This window comes from Pleurodeles waltl, chromosome 2_1 (assembly GCF_031143425.1).
Source record: "Pleurodeles waltl isolate 20211129_DDA chromosome 2_1, aPleWal1.hap1.20221129, whole genome shotgun sequence".
NCBI lineage: Eukaryota > Metazoa > Chordata > Amphibia > Caudata > Salamandridae > Pleurodeles > Pleurodeles waltl.
Genome location: NC_090438.1, coordinates 115,990,009 through 116,007,087, shown reverse-complemented (window position 1 = coordinate 116,007,087; position 17,079 = coordinate 115,990,009). Strand labels below are relative to the sequence as shown.

The 17,079-nt window shown below is 45.5% G+C and overlaps 1 protein-coding gene across 1 annotated transcript in view; it reads right to left on the bottom strand.

Annotated features, from left to right (window-relative positions):
- Positions 1–2,959, bottom strand: part of TRPC5 (transient receptor potential cation channel subfamily C member 5) — a 961,283-nt gene extending 958,324 nt beyond the window's left edge. The window contains exon 1 of the mRNA XM_069211163.1: positions 1,936–2,959. The gene's annotated coding sequence lies outside the window, so the exon portion shown is untranslated. The remainder of the gene's footprint in view (positions 1–1,935) is intronic.
- Between the last annotated feature and the right edge of the window lie 14,120 nt (positions 2,960–17,079).

Sequence of the window (17,079 nt, the reverse complement as noted above, 5' to 3'; positions counted from 1 at the left end):
CTGCCCTCCTAAGCCTGCCCACTGCCCACCCGCGCACGGTTCAGCACCACTGCCCTCCTAAGCCTGCCCACTGCCCACCCGCGCTCTCTGAGTCCTGGCCGTGCAAGCTTCAGCACCACTGCCCTCCTCTGCCTGCCCACCCGTGCACGGTTCAGCACCACTGCCCTCCTAAGCCTGCCCACTCCCCACCCGCGCTCTCTGAGTCCTGGCCGTGCAAGCTTCAGCACCACTGCCCTCCTCTGCCTGCCCACTTCCCACCAGTGCATGGCTCAGCACCACTGCCCTCCTCTGCCTGCCCACTGCACACCAGTGCACGGTTCAGCACCATAACCCTCCTCTGCCTGCCCACCGCCCACCCGTGCTCTCTGAGTCCTGGCCGTGCAAGCTTCAGCACCACTGCCCTCCTCTGCCTGCCCACTGCCCACCAGTGCACGGTTCAGCACCATAGCCCTCCTCTGCCTGCCCACTGCCCACCCGTGCTCTCTGAGTCCTGGCCTTGCAAGCTTCAGCACCACTACCCTCCTCTGCCTCCCCTCTGCCCACCAGTGCTCTCCTGCCCGCGTATGCGTCACACCAGCACGAGCGCGTGCAAGCTTCATCAGTACTGCCCTCCTCTGCCTCCCTCACTGCCCACCCGTGCTCTCTGAGTCCTGGCCGTGCAAGCTTCAGCACCACTGCCCTCTGTTGCCTGCCCACTGCCCACCAGTGCACGGTTCAGCACCATAGCCCTCCTCTGCCTGCCCACTGCCCACCCGCGCTCTCTGAGTCCTGGCCGTGCAAGCTTCAGCACCACTACCCTCCTCTGCCTCCCCGCTTGCCCACCAGTGCTCTCCTGCCCGCGTATGCGTCACACCAGCACGAGCGCTTGCGAGCTTCATCAGTACTGCCCTCCTCTGCCTCCCCCACTGCCCACCCGTGCTCTCTGAGTTCTGGCCGTGCAAGCTTCAGCACCACTGCCCTCTGTTGCCTGCCGACTGCCCACCCGTGCACGGTTCAGCACCACTACCCTCCTCTGCCTCCCCGCTTGCCCACCAGTGCTCTCCTGCCCGCGTATGCGTCACAGCCTCACGAGCGCGCGCAGGCTTCAGCAGTGATGTGCCTGCCCACTGCCCACCCGTGCTCTCTGAGTCCTGACCGTGCAAGCTTCAACATCACTGCCCGTGCTCTCCTGCCCGTGCAAGTTTCAGCAGTACTGCCCGGCTCTTGCTGCCCACTGCCCGTGCTCTCCTGCCAGTGCAAACTTCAGCAGCACTGCCCTCCTCTGCCTGCTCTCTGCCCACCTGTGCTCTCCTGCCCCCGTGCGCGTGCAGGGAATGGAGGTGCGGAGAGTCTGGCCGGTGCAGACTTCCTCTCCTCCACAACAACGGATGTACACCAGATAACAAATAGACGTGTTTTCACCAGGTCCACAAAATAGGCAGGTTTATCCTCAAGGAACTACGCGAAATTTCGTCAATACAATGAGCATTTTCGTGAGCAGAATATGCCAAAAAAATCGCATTTTTAACACAATGTGCATAACAAAATATCGTATCATTAATACATTACGCCCGGGAAATATCGCATCGTTAACACGATAGTGTTGAACAAAACAGCTCCTCATTTACTTAGCCTACACGAACCAAAACATTGCATCTTTAACACAATTTGCACGGACAAAACAGAGCAAAAAAATGCAAGCACCCTCTCATGAACCCAGTGCCCACTAACCAAAAATCAATCACCTCGTGAAGACAGTGTGCATGCGCCAAACATCGCACCATGCACATACTATGCTTGAAACAAACATCACTTCACGTGCATGAGCCAAACATCGCCTCGTTGGCACTATATGCGTGCCCCCCTGCAGAGGGGCGCGAGGCACCAGCGGTGCGATCTGTTGCACCCACCGAGGTGGCGAGAAATTGTGGGAGGAGTGGGGTTCAGGAGCCTCACCTGCTGTACGTGGGCACTACATCTTCTCCGGCCTCCGAGGGTCCGCGGGGCCGGCAGGGCCCCCTTTGTTTGTAATCCTCACAGTGTCGCACGGGCAGGTGAACCGCGTCACCGGGGACTGCCGGCTCCAGGTCTTCATCCTGTCCTCAGACGGTCTCCAAATTATCCATAGTAAAAAAAAGGTAAAAAAGTAAAGTACAAAATATTGGCGGCCACCTGTTTGGCCCTCTGTCCCGGTTCACGACAATTCCAGCGGTTCATATCCACGTTTCCATCGGGAGAGAATGTAAAGGAAGAGCATCATGGCTGGAAAGACCCGCGGTTCCGAGAGGTTCGCGAACCGTGCGCACCAGCCACCGAGATCCGGGGTTCGGAGAGGTTCGCGACACCTGTGCACCGTCCACTTTGCCAAAGCGATGAGGGAGGTTGAGACAGAATCAGGGGGCCATAGGAACCCAAGCGAGAGTGGCGAGAGGGAGGGAAAACGAAATGAAACGGTAAGAGAGAAATTCAAGTAAGAGAGACGGAACAGGAGGAGGGGGAGAGAAAGAGAGAATGAGAAGAGATACACAGGAAGGGACAGGGAGACAGTAGAAAGCGCGAATTATTTTCCAAACACCAGATCCAATCCTTTTTTTCTGGCACGTCGGGTGCGCGGATTTGGTACAAATGTCCCGTCTTGCTTCTGCCTTTTTCTGCCCTCGGGGAGCTGCCTCGGGGAAGGGGACTGTTTGATGATGGCTGTGCCTGGAGGAGAAGCAGCGCTCAGCGGAACAGCACAGCAGCCCCCTCCACTCTCCCTTTCTTACACCCCCCCCCCCCCTCTCTCTGAGCCACCGAGCAGACGAGACACAACACACTCCCCGGCGCGCTTGTACCTGGGGCTCCGGACTAGAGGCTGGACGGCGGGAGTAGGGGGCTGGGCCCCGACAACCGTGGCGGTCTCCCCTCTACACCACAGGTCTGTCTTTCACGTGCAGGTATCGTGAGCAGCTCCTTCCTGAAGGCTGTGTGCCCGTGGTCTGCCAGGTGACGGGTCGTGTCTTCCCAGACGCAGTCTTGTGCCAGTCTGAGGCAGACGGAGCTGCGAGGCGGCCTCTGCACTGTGCCCAAAAGAGGAACCTTTCAGAGGCGCGGCAGCCAGTGGAGGGAGGAAAGTGACCAGAACTGGGCGACCCCAAGATCGAAAGGTCACCCCTCCCTGACTCTTACAATTGATGCTGATAGCCGAGGGTCAGAGGGCTCAGATTCTGTATAGCGCACGCTGATTCATTTTAAAAACTCAGGCCCATATTTATGAAAAATGGCGCACAACTGCGCTAACACAGTTGTGCGGCATTTCTCTTAAGGCGAGCTAAAGACATTCCCTAACGCCATCTGTGTGCCATATTAAATAAAATGAGGCAGGATGAAGCTAAGGATAGGGTCTCAAAAAAAGACGCTAGCTGGTGAGAGATGGGGTTAGGGAAATGCCGCTGGAGGGTCGCGAATGATGATAGGCTGATTAGCGGTCAGCCTAGGGTCATTTTTTGACGCACAAGCAGGCATAAAATGATTCTTTTCTAAGTATACACAGGAGTCATTACCACTATCCCAATGCCCACCACAGGGGAGCAGTGTCACCTGGGCAAGCCCAACATACCCAATGCCAGCCAGGAGGCCCCATGTAAGGATCCCCCAGTGGCACTCCACACACATACACTTACCTGCAACTTACCTGGGATGGGCTCCCTCCTCCTGTAGTGTCCCTGTGGTGTGTGTGGTAGTGGTGCTGGGGTGGGCATCTTTGAGCCCATTCCATGGTGTTGCCCCATGATAATGGGCCTACCTGCTCATTAACACCTGGTTTGAAAAGGCATTAAATAATGGTGCTAAGCAGGCTTAGTGCCATTATATAGGTCAGCCTCCCACTTGTGCGTGGCTTCAGCGTTGAGAGTTAAATATGGTGCTGGGGGGCTAGCGTCATTTTTAGGAAGGGAACGCCTACCTTGCATCTCATTAATGTAAGGTGGGTTGGCGCTTCCTAGAAATGGCGCTCACTCCAAAATTTTGACGCTAGACGGGTCTAGCATCAAAATATAAATATGAAGTTAAGTTAGCGCCGCTTTAGCGTCAAAATACATGGCGCTAAGGCTATGCTAACCTTCCATAAATATGGGCCTCAGTGTTGTCAAGATAAAAAAAAGTTCTCTAATATGACCCTCCATAAATCATAAACACAACTACGCAAAGTTTCATTTATTTTTGTATTCAGTGTGCCAAAAATAATCCAATGAGACATGTACCTTATGGAAAACTGGAGAAATGAAGAACTTCCAGGTTTTCACAAACATTGTAAACGCAGACGTAGAAGTAGTGTGGCTACAAACATAACCTACCTGGTGTTGGATTTTATGTAACTCCAATCGATAGCCATGTGTTGTTGTGTGATATCTTTTGTACCCAGCGAGGCTTCTAGATAAAGACGTAGGCAGAACAAAACACAGACCCCAAAACTTAAAGCTTCAAAGATTCTGCAGTTTGCACAACCTATCTCACAATGTGCGTGCAGTTTAGCTCGTGAGCAGGGGCACCTACTCAAGCAGCAGTGCCAGGACATGGGACCAGTGACCAGGTGCCCTTGTGACGTAAACCAGCAGCAGTGTCAGGATATGGAACCAGAGATCAGGTGGCCTTGTAACTTACTCCAGCAGCAGTGTCAGGATATGGGACAAGAGTCCAAGTGGCTTTGTAACTTACTCCAGCAGCAGTGTCAGGATATGGGACCAGAGATCAGGTAGCCTTGTGACCTACTCCAGCAACAGAGTCAGGATATGGGACAAGAGTCGAAGTTGCCTTGTAACTTACTCCAGCAGTAGTGCCAGGACATGAGACCAGAGATCAGGTGGGCTTGTGACATACTCCAGCAACAGTGCCAGGATATGGGACCAGACCAGCTGGCCTTGTAATTTGGTCCAGAAAGTGAAGTTTGAGGGCGCTCCCTTGCTGCTGTCCCCACCACCAATACACAACATACTATGAACAGATGCAGAGCATTCGACCATATGAATGGAGTATGGGGGGAGGAAGGCTGCTGTTCGATCCCTACAAAGTAGTTAAATATGTCACAATGCTCGGAGTAATAGCTCATATGCTGAAAATACTCTAGCTGAGTAAGTCATGCAGAAAGACAAAAAGGCAAGGCCTACAATACGTCAGGACTTATTAAGTAAAATATATTTGTGCTTTAAATAAGTAAACCCAGAATGAGAATGCTGATGATTTGATTTGGAAGAACTAGTTTTTGCAAAATACAACAGCTTGATAAGCTACATACGTCTCTATTTAGGTAATAAACTATGAGAATTATGCACATGAGTTACCACCTGACGAACATGCAAACTTGATGCATCTCTAGTGGCCAAATCCACACTCACAGAGACTAAAAGGGTCATTATGACTTTGCTGGTCCCATCGAGGGACCGCCAAAGCTGCAGGGAGGATGCTGTCATCATGCCGGTGGCGTCCCCCCTCCATCGTATTAGAGTGTTCCCGCCGGGCTGACTAGCAGGAGCAGTGCTATGGTATTGGCCTCGGCTCCCTTGACAGTGCGCATTCTGAGGGTGGGTGCTGGTCGGAGGGGCCCCTATGTCCCCCCATGACCCCTAGCACTGTGTTTCTGCCAGATTTTCCATGGTGGGGAAAGGCTGGTGAAACAGAAGCTGTGATCAGCATGGTGGTACTGAGTTCAGTGCTGCCGTGGCTGACCAAGAGTTCAGCTGCCGTCAGCCCGCCGGGAACCTTGTTCCTGGCGGTGACAGGGGTCTCCAGCGGTCCAACCGCCAGGGTCATTATGTTGTGGTTGGACTGCCTGGAGTGCAGTGGTCCAATTGCCACCGCGAGTCTGGCGGTCCTTGGACCACCAGACTTGTAACGAGGCCCTATGACTTGAGAGGTCACAGCATTGATCAGGCAGTCCAGTCTTTACCAAAGTTATGAGGTATGGCTTTAATTTGATAATATAATCCATGCAAAAACATGCATGAACAAATGCTTTTTGGTTGCCTTACCACAATAAAGCCAGACCTACTGGCATTGCTAATGTTATGTGATCTGAGGGTGAGCAGCAACCTACTGAATATTGAAGTACAAAAGGCTGCTCCGAAGTGACTTCAGAACAAGCAGGAGAATCTTGCACCACCACAGGCTGTTACTAGGTGTCCAGAGAGTGTGCAGCACAAGCCTATAGTCCCACAGTCTGCTGCTAGGTGTCCTAAGAGTGCGCAGCACAAGCCTACAGACCCACACTCTGCTGCTAGGTGTCCCAAGAGTGCGCAGCACAAGCCTACAGTCCCTCTGACTGCTACTAGGTGTCCCAAAAGTGCTCAGCACAAGCTTACAGTCCCTCAGACTGCTGCTAAGTGTCCCAAGAGTGCACAGCACAAGCCTATAGTTCCGAGCCTGCAGCTAGGTGTCACAAAAGTGCACAGCACAAGCCTTCAGTTCCATAGACTTTTACTAGGTACAGCTGCAATTTATTACAAAGGCACTATTATGTGGCTGGGATTTAATTTGGATTTTTTTTATTTAAGTAATACTGGCTAGCTGAGATGGGATTCATTGTTTCTACATTTAAGACGGACGGCAATAGCTTGTACAACCAGCAGCATTTTGAAGGATTACAGTAGCACATGCAGTCAGATACATAGCAGAAGGACAACATGTCACATAGAAGTGATGACATAGAAGGAAGAACACAGTGGCACATACAACAATCAACCAATGACAAAGAAGATCAACATTAATGGCACATACAGCATTTGGAAATGATTTGGGAGCCCAGCTAAAATAATGACATAGTACATCAATTGATGTTTGTAAATGCTGTGCTAAGTTTGCCACATGGGATTTTTGAAGAAAAACATTTTATTAAGTAGCTAATTTTACAAGCCAAAAACAATGTTCTTAAGATGACACATTGTATGTGTATAATGCAAGATCTGTTGCTGTAAAAGAGGAAGCCATCTTTTCAAAATGGCTACTGTGTTCACCAAATATTCTCTGCCACATGCTGAAAGAAAAAATGCACCAGAGACATTACAATGGGAGCACTTCCAAGCAAGTGGAATTGTATACCAAACAGTCTCTAACAAAAGGTAGCAGATGTTTATTCTTCTGACGCCCAATGTAGGTATATTTTTTAAAAGTCTAGTGATACACGCTCTGGCATTCTCTTGCTGTGCTAAGCCAGATATAAGACAATGGGCAAGCAAGCCTGCAGTCACACAGGCTAGTCACCAGACTAAAGAGCACAAGCCTGTTATACCACATTCTCATCTCCCTCAGTCATTTCTTATGAAGATGGTTATATTCTCGTTCTTCATCAAAGTTCTCTCTGGGGATCCTCTCTTACCCTTCCTTACCATTGTTAATGCCTACCTCACGCAAGTCATCTTCCAAGAAGATCCTCCATTTATAGAAAAACCTACACTAGACTCCGATGGCCTCGTCATCTACCGGCCCATCACTCATCTACCATTCATCATCAAGATGATAGAAAAAGCAGTCTATGTTCAACTTCAAGATCATACAAATGCTAACCATCTCCTGCACTACTACCAATCTTGCTTCATATCAAGCTGCAGCATGGAAACTACTATTTGCACATTATAAACATTGCTCTCTTGACTACAGATGAAGATGATCTCTGCCTCCTGATATTGCTGGACCTCTTAGCTGTCTGTGACACAGTCAACACTACCCTCATACTCAACCTGGAGTCTTGAATGGGGTTTACTGGCAATGTACTTCACTTGTTCTTCACCCCATCTTTCCAAGTGACACCAGGGGCTGTATTAAACATATGTTGCATTTTCCTTGTTTGTGTCGGGTGCACCTTTCAAAAGTAGTTCCCTGCGCAAACAAGGAGTATGCACTGAATTAGATTGAATGGCTGCCCCAGGGCAGCTGTAAACTCACGCTACCCTGGGGGCAGGGCATTCAAAGTGAAATATGGAGCAGCTTTGAAGCAGCTGCTCCATGTTTCACTGTGTAGGCAGCAACCCGCATGCCCCTTTAAGAGGGTTGAGAGATCCCCTTGCAGACGGTTGCAGTGAGTGATTGCACCTGCCTGCAAGGGGCTGTCTGGGGGTTCACAGGACCTCCTTCACACCCTCAAGAGGGCTGCCATTGGGGGGGGGGGCACTGACAGTGCACCACCTTTTTATGGCACACTGTCAGTGCACCTCCTAATGGCTTCTTTGTCTTTGAGCCCGTGTGTATCATATGGCGCATACGCAGAGGCCACACCCCCATGCAAATGAGGGAATGCCCTCTGATGATAGTGCTGGTGCTATATGTGCACCAGTTCTTTCTGTAATATTGAAGGAGTCGTACAAGCATCTGCAGCCCCTTTTGTAATAACAAAGTGCTCTGGGGGCCTGCAAAATGGGCACAAACATCTGTTGCTCCCAGAGGCACTTTGTATAATACAGCCCCTGTTGTTCACATGGGCACCTCCAGGTCCCAAAAGAACCCTATAACCTATGGAGTCCCCCAGGGCTCCATCCTGTCTCCTCTCATCTTCAACCTTTACATGAAGCCACTTTGTGCTCCACTTATAGGTAGCAGCAGCAAGACTCTCCAATATGCCAGTGATGCTCAATTTTACTTGAAAGTCTCCTTTGCTTTAGACATCCAACTCCTCAAACACTGCTTGCTTATCATCTAGACCTGGCTATCCACCATCTACGTGAAGCTCAACCCAACCAAGACAGAATTCCTGTTATTTGCCAAGAATAACTAACAAGAATTAGTACGTATCTGGCTCAATGGCATGAACCTTGATGGCTTCAAATACCAACTTTCACCAATTGCCAAGTAATTTGGATTCACCCTGGCCAACCACCCGGCCCCCAAGGAACACACTGGCAAAAACCAAAGACTACCTGGTACCAGCTTTGTCTTTTAGAGAAAGTCAAATTGTTTTATCCAGAAAGCAACTTCAGAACTGCTGTTCAAGCCCCCATATTCTTGTGTCTGGATGGTCATCAAATGCTCCATGGCTTCCAAGATTCCACACTGGCACCCTGTAAGGGCATCCTACATCCCCAGAACATGTCATCCAGGGCCTGAAGAACTAAGATTGCATCACCCTATCCTAGTGGCACTCTATTGGCTCTCCTTGCCCCCTCACACCATCTTCAAAACCAGCTGCATTATTTACAAAGCCCACTTATCTTGCTGACAGCTCACCATCTCTAGTGGTTGTCGGAACACCTGCAACCAGGACACCATCAAACTGTAGACTAAGAAGTGTAAAAAAGAAATACAAGATAGAAGGACTTTTCCATTTATGCACCTAGCATCTGGAACAACACCCCCCAGTCCATAAGGACTGCACCAAAACTGCTCTGTTTTAGAGAAGAGTTAAAGACTCCCCTCATTACAGAACACTACACCACAATGCTTTAACTGTCCACAACACATCATGTTTTCCTATTGTTTGTTGACTTCATGCTGCCTTTCTCCATGTACAGCGCTTTGCTGTCTTTTGGTTAGGTACGTTACACAGAAATATCATGTACATACATATATACTGCTATCACGTTTCAGGAGAGTGAGCAACACAAATCAGCAATACTACACACTATTAGTTGGTGTCACAAATATGAGCATCACAAGCCTGCAGTACCACTGTCTGGTGCTATTTTTCCACAGAGTGAGCAGCACAAGCGTGCAGTGCCGCAAGCTGTTACTAGGCACCCTGAAAGGAGCAGCTCAAGCTTACAGTACTTCTAGCTGTCACTAGGTTTCCAGAGAGTGAGCAGCACAAGGCAGATGTTTCACGGCCTGTTTCTAAGTATCCTGATATTAAAAAGGAGCAGTAACAATGTAACAATGTATTACGATGAAAGTACAAAGTAACTGTGATATTCTTTTGAAAACATCGAATAAATGAGGCAGTACCTAGATTATTGAGACTAGATTCATATTTTTTGTAACTGTACTATATTTAAAAGTCAGTATCAGGAGGGGAAAATGTTTACTTCTCAGAGGCCCACAGAATTGACATTTTTTAGAAGAGTGACACAAGCTCTGGCAATTAGACGCAGTGTTAAGCCAGACGTAAAACAGTGAGCATTACTAAAAGTGTTCAATACCACAAATTGTTGCTAGTTTTTTTTATTGTGAGCAGCACAAGCCTGCATTACCGTGGGTGATTACTATTGGCCCTGAGAGCAGGGGCGGCGTCTCCGCTAGGGCGGAGGAGCATCGCCCCCCCTCCCCCCCAGCAGCAGGAGCTGCAAAACTTTTATAGTAAAAACATAATAAACCCAGTTTATTATGTTTTTACTATAAAAGTGGACAGGGCCACGGCATGTCGTGGACGGAGGGGGAGTGCACAGCACTCCACCTCAGTGCACAAGTATGTTTGGATGACTGCCTCGGTCCGCTCAAACATGCATGCACACTATGGTCTCTCCAGCCCAGCACTGTGTTGCCGGGCTGGAAAAATCAGCCACAGGCTCCCAGTCTGCCTGGGAGTACCCTGGCTGGGTGCTCCCAGCCAATCCTAACGCTGCTTTGAGCAGCATCAGGAATGGCTGCAGGGCAGGCTGGGAGCCTGTGCCTGCAACAATAGAGCAGAGCGGATGGAGCGGCACAGGAAAAAGGTAAGTTTTATTTTTATTCATATATTATTTTTGGGGGGAAACCCCCCCAACCTCCCCACCACGTGTTGCGCCGCCCACCCCTTTTTCCTCCCGCAAGCCGCGAATGCCTGAGAGTGAGCAGCACATACTTGGTCTACCACAGGCTTCAACCAGCTGCCATGATAGTGAGCAGCACAGCCCTGCATTAGGAAGGCTGCCATTAGGTATTCAGAAGAGAAAATAGCAGCCAGTTTCTGTGATATAATTTCAATAATATTTAATAAAATTAGCCACTTCTTTTATGAGCAAGAGCAGATTCATTATTTCTTTAAAAGTAACATACTTAAAAAGGGCTATTATGGCCCTTACAACCTGTAACGCAGAAGAACGAGTGAAGGATCTTGATATAGAGAATTAAACAATGCTTCCTTTCAGAGGGGACTACTGTCACTGTCCAGATAAATCCAAATAGACATCCACCATAACAGCAGAGGCAGTGGAATAAGATGCTGGCTATGGCTCATGGGATGCTCCAGCTGGTACAGAGGTAGGAGTGGATGAGTGGATTTTGAAGTATTAATCAAAGTGCTCAACCTCTTGCACCATATTAATATAAATTACCAGGTTGTTGCTGGATCCTTGAATAATCCTATGCACCATCACATTTTTGTGGTTTTGTGGTATGGTTTTGAAGTATGTGTGATTGTTTGATCCTTAACTTTCCCATAGTGATAGAGTAACATTGAGGAGTTCTCACTTCAGGGTTGTGAAATCCCTAATACCTAAATTATGAGATATTCCCTTAGAAGTAAAAATGTAAATTTTGTATTGTACAAATGGCAGAAACTCTTGATTATCTGTAATATTATCTTACTTCTCTCATTTTCAAGATATGAGAAACTGACAATTGTATTACTTGGAAATTGCCCCAGATTTGTACCCAAGGAAATTAATCTTTTTAACAGAAGACCTCAGTTGTTTCTTGTTTGCTCGTGGTTTAGACGATAACCGTTGTACTGTATGTGATCAGTTTTGGAATATTTTCAACACAATTGTAGTGTCCTCTTAGAAAGGATGGTTTAGCTGTTAGGCTATCAGAGCATTTTAAGAAAGAAAAATAAATTGACAGAGTTTTCTGGATATTATGCCAATTGATAGGTGTTATGTCACCTGTAAAAAAAAACCTGGCAGATATACTAATAGGTTTCTAATGCTTATACGGCCAGGAAAAGTATGTCAGTCAGTCCTCTGATATCTCATTCCCTACTTCAGGTTCTATTAGAGCAAGAAAAATGCAAACTTGACACCAATAGAAAAGTAACCAAATATGATTCAATATAGAAATTTAAAAAAAGAGATTCAGTTAAATTGTTCTATGAAGTTAGCAATATAGTTTACCATACATTTATGTATTCGAATTGTGCGTCAACAGCAAAAGAAGCAGAATATTTTTTACAAGCTGAAAAATATCTTTAATGAGTAAGATGAGCAATCATGTGAGGTAGTGAAAATGAAAACCGATAAAAATATTCTGGTGCTTAGTGGTAGAGTTCGCTGAAAATGATTTGTTTGACTGAATCTGTATATGTACATCCAAGTGGAAACACAATATTTGTGATCTCTTTGGCAAAGGGAATGCATATTTGATGGATACCTCTAAGACTGGCCTTTTTCATGCTAAAGAGAAGCATTGTCTTGAGTCTGGCAGACAATATTATACCAGTGCCGTCCAACTAAATTGACTGTAGAGATTCTTCTAGATCGCAAATCAAATAATGAAGTTGGCAAAAGGTGCTGTTACTTCCTGGGCTCCGGGGCCTAATGGCATTCTCATCACCATCATGAAATTTGCGATAAAATTCACATCCATGACCCTAAGTTATGGTCATATTACCCTCATTTTGTATAATATCAGTCTATTCCAGGCACTTGGGAGGCAGCATTTTGATCCCAATGTCATACACACAGGGGGTCATTCTGAGTCTGGCGGGTGGCGGAGGCCGCCCGCCAGACTTCCCCCCTCCAAAATACCGCTCCGTAGTCGAAAGACCGCTGAGGGTATTTTGGCTTTTGCACTGGGCTGGCGGGCGACCGCCAAAAGGCCGCCCGCCAGCCCAGTGCAAAAAACCCTTCCTATGAGGACGCCGGCTCAGAATTGAGCCGGCGGAGTGGGAAGGTGCGACGGGTGCAGTTGCACCCGTCGCGAATTTCAGTGTCTGCAAAGCAGACACTGAAATTCTTTTTGGGGCCCTCTTACGGGGGCCCCTGCAGTGCCCATGCCATTGGCATGAGCACTGCAGGGGCCCCCAGGGGCCCCCAGGGGCCCCGCGACACCCCATACCGCCATTCTGTTCCTGGCGGGAGAACTGCCAGGAACAGGATGGCGGTATGGGGTGTCAGAATCCCCATGGCGGCAGGATTCAATAGGGCAGCGGAAAACCAGCGGGAGACCGCCGGTTTTCCCTTTCTGACCGCGGCCAAACCGCCGCGGTCAGAATGCCCTGCGGGGCACCGCCAGCCTGTTGGTGGTGCTCCCGCCGACCCTGGCCCCCGAATCACCCCCACAATTTGTAAAACACTCAAAAGCTATTGACCTATAGCTCTCCCAGACACTGAGGGTACAGCATTGGCAAAATACATCACTCTTTGATGGTAGCTGCTCTGCTACGTTGGATGAGTACCTGATAGCATTTGACAGAGTTGACAGACATCTCGTCTAGCAAAAGCTAGCATTAATTGTAACTGATCCACATACCGAGCTTAAACAAGGGTCTCCATGAAACACCTGAGGCAAATCAGAGATAACTTACATAAGACTCACCCTGACATATAATGAATTGAAGCAGGAATATTCCTTGTACCATCCCTGTCAACCTTTATGTGACAGAAGCAAAAGCCCAGTTAGAAGCTAACTCCATTGACTCCCCATATTTGGTGGTGTGTGTGTTCATGTTTTAACTTACGCAGATTATTTGATAATAATTTCCCACATGCTGATAGGACCAAGAGACTATTGGACTCCTTGGCAGAATATAACAACGCCAATCACTTAGGGGCCTATTCACAAACTGCATTTTGTATTACGTTTAGCTGCCCTACAATAGTGCTAATCACAAACCTACATGCAGTAGGTCTGCCTTCAACCCTCCTATCTTTTTTGATGCATTATTACAGCCATAAAGGACCTAAAAGAGCTGTAAATGTACTCAAGGTCAGAGCCTGATTAATGGCCATGGCCGTTCACAGATATGGGAACACAGAAAATTGAGATAGGAATGTAAAACGAAACCCATAGGAACTACTGTTAAAATAAATTCAATTATATAAACTATTTAAAAACAGAATTGCATTTCATTTAATGTAAAAAAAAATCTAAACAAAACTGAAACATAATAATTAGTTTATGTTAAAATACATTAACCTTTTTAAAATTTTACAAATTGATATAAAATTACCATTTATTAAAAAAAAAGAATAAATCACTGCTAAATAGTGCCATAAATATTTTGTAATATTCTAGAAAACAAAACAGTTATTTTTTTACCTTTAGGTGACATTGTTATGAAAGTGTAGAAAAATAAATGTATTTTTATTTTAAATGTAACATATTCACATTATTATTTTTTAAAAATATAAAATTAAGTTAGTAATGTAACATTTTATTATAGTATTTTACATATAAAATAAATATGTATAATTAACATTTTTATTTAATTTCAAAATATTTTATCTCAATCTTTTTAACTTTTTAATTTTTCTGTATTCTTTATGATGCAAAGAGCTCGTCCAGGTGTAGGGAATATCAAACACAGTTGCAAAGTCACTACTAGCAGTGACTTTATAGTCGTATTTGATATTTTTACAGGCTCCTCCTGCTATTTTAGGGGTGAGGACACATAAGTCCATACTTTTAGGTAACTTTACCCATGTAAATGGTGAACAGCCCAAATTAATATAGTTACTCAAAAATGTAAGAGTAAGATTAAATGTGTAGATTTATTTAGTTGAAAGTTCAGCTACAAGAGAAGGCCCCATAGTGATGAACTTCAACCAAAATAAATTCAAGACAATTGGCCATAAAAACACTGGTCACTCCTGGTCGATTAGTGGCAGTGACATTGTAGAATTTAAACACTTACTTATAGCTATTGACTTTCCTAAAAATTAAATATGCAGGACCTGAAGTGTAAGAACTTGCAAGGTTAAAGAGCTTTAATAAATTGCGCAGGAGGATTATTTTATGGCAACTGTGTATACTTCTGTATTGGGCACTTGTGTGCGTTTTGTCACCAGTATTTGTATCCTGTGTCCAATGTACTAACCCAAACTAGACCAGTGCAAATTACTGAAGGGACTGTTGAGCATCTGGCACCAAACTCTAGAACTCTAGAATGTCTGTTGTTTTTAGAATGATGTGGAGCATCCATTTCCAAATTAACGAATAATGCCTTTATACTACACTTACAAAGATTGAGAGCTGCAGATAAATCTCTAGCAGAAATGGTGCAGAAGAAAGCTTTATTCATTGTTAAGACAATGGAGCGAATCCCAAGAAAAGTGCTTCAAAAATATGATCTGAGTGTTTTGTGGAATAACAGGTCAGTGGCTAAATTAGTATTTAGATTTACTCTGAGAAAGAATATAGATCAATCAATCTTAAACAAGAAAATATTATGGAACTGAAATTTTGTATGTTTTTAAAGGGTCATTTTCCTACTCTGGTTCCCCAGTGGTGTTTAAACACTTGCTCTGGGACATCACAGGTTAAATGACACAATATCAACCACAAAAATATCACGGTACAACAATACCATGACAAGAACGCTGATAATCATAGTATTCACTTTCTGAATTGTCTAGGGAAATAACAAAAGTATTGACTACAAAAACATTGTAATTCATATTGGAGTTCACCAATTGTGAAATCAAAATATAACCTCAAAATATCAAGAAACTATATACAATTACAAAAATATTGATAACCAGCATATGGCCTGCTAAAATAATCAAATGAAATGTGAAAAAAACTATACAGATAAAATGCTATACTACAACATAAAATAAAAAGCAAATATGCAATAAATTGATAACAAATAGAACATCAAACAATAATAACACTTTAATGAGCTTCCTGCATATATGGTAATTCCTTAAAAAAGCAATACATAACTAAAACGTCAACCAATGAAATTCAAAATCACAACAGTCAACAAGTAGGAAAACAAAACTAATTTCAAAAAATAATAATTACAGAACATGTCAAACACACAAGTTACTGCAAAACCAGCCAACAGCAAAGGAGGCTGCCATCTGCCTTGATGCATGCCCTCGAGCACCTTGGAACCTCAGCCTACACATGGAAATGAGCTGCATCCTGAAAAGATTTGACTAACTCTTTTAAAACAAAAAAACATTCTCTAAACCATACCTAGGCAAAATTTAAATCACGCCAGCGTACTTTTCATAATTTTGGGAGTTTTGCGTTAGTCTTGTTATGTGAAACTCCTGCAATTATTCCATTACACAACATCGCATAATTACGCGCCACTCGTGGTAAAAATGTACTGTGAATGTGGCACTCATATAAAAAAAGTTACCATGAATGAGCAAGAACGACAAAACCATGCGTCATTTGGTTGCTATTTTAAATGTAATAATGGTCCTAGCCTCAAAAATTGATGCAAGGACTCATTTTGCGCTAAAATATAGTGCTAAACAACAAATTTGCAGTTCACCCCTTCCCTAAAGCGCTATAGATTACAAAAATCCAAACTGAGCAGAACAAAAAATAATTAGATACATTTTGGTTTGTTAATATAGTTACAATATAGAACTAAACATGAAAAGGATAAAAAAACAGATCCAAAAAATGGTACAAAACCGTGAAGTACTGCACAAATCAACAGCACTGCAGAAGAAGAAGAAACAAACACAATGTAAGCATAACATTTAAAATATTGTAAATTATGAACTCTTGACCTTGTAAAAACTTGGCAACCACTTCTTCCTTTTTGGCATACTATGGGCCTCATTACGAGTTTGGCGGTCGGACCACCAGACCGCCACAGTGTCAGCCACCAAAACATCACCATGGTCTAACAGACCGCCGTATTGTGAGTTACATTGGCAGGCCCACCAAAAAACAGACCCTGCCAGGACTCTGAAGGGTGGAAAATAGGCGGTCCGACCACTGGCACCTCCAGCCTGTCAACCAACCATCGACCATATTACAAGTTGAAAATCGCAATGGCCGTCTTCCCTTGGTGGTCCTCAAATGGCAGTTCGAACCGTGGCAATCACCACAGTAATACACAACACCACATTGGATGCATTTGAAAACGACAGCTGACACATTTACACACTCAACACACCTGCAAAGCACACTATAAAACACACCCCTACACATCACACAATCCTTTGCTTTTCCAGCACAATACACACCATCCAGACCGCTCACCAATACAAACATTACAAGTAAATAGGCACCTCTCCCTCTGTCACTCAGCACACA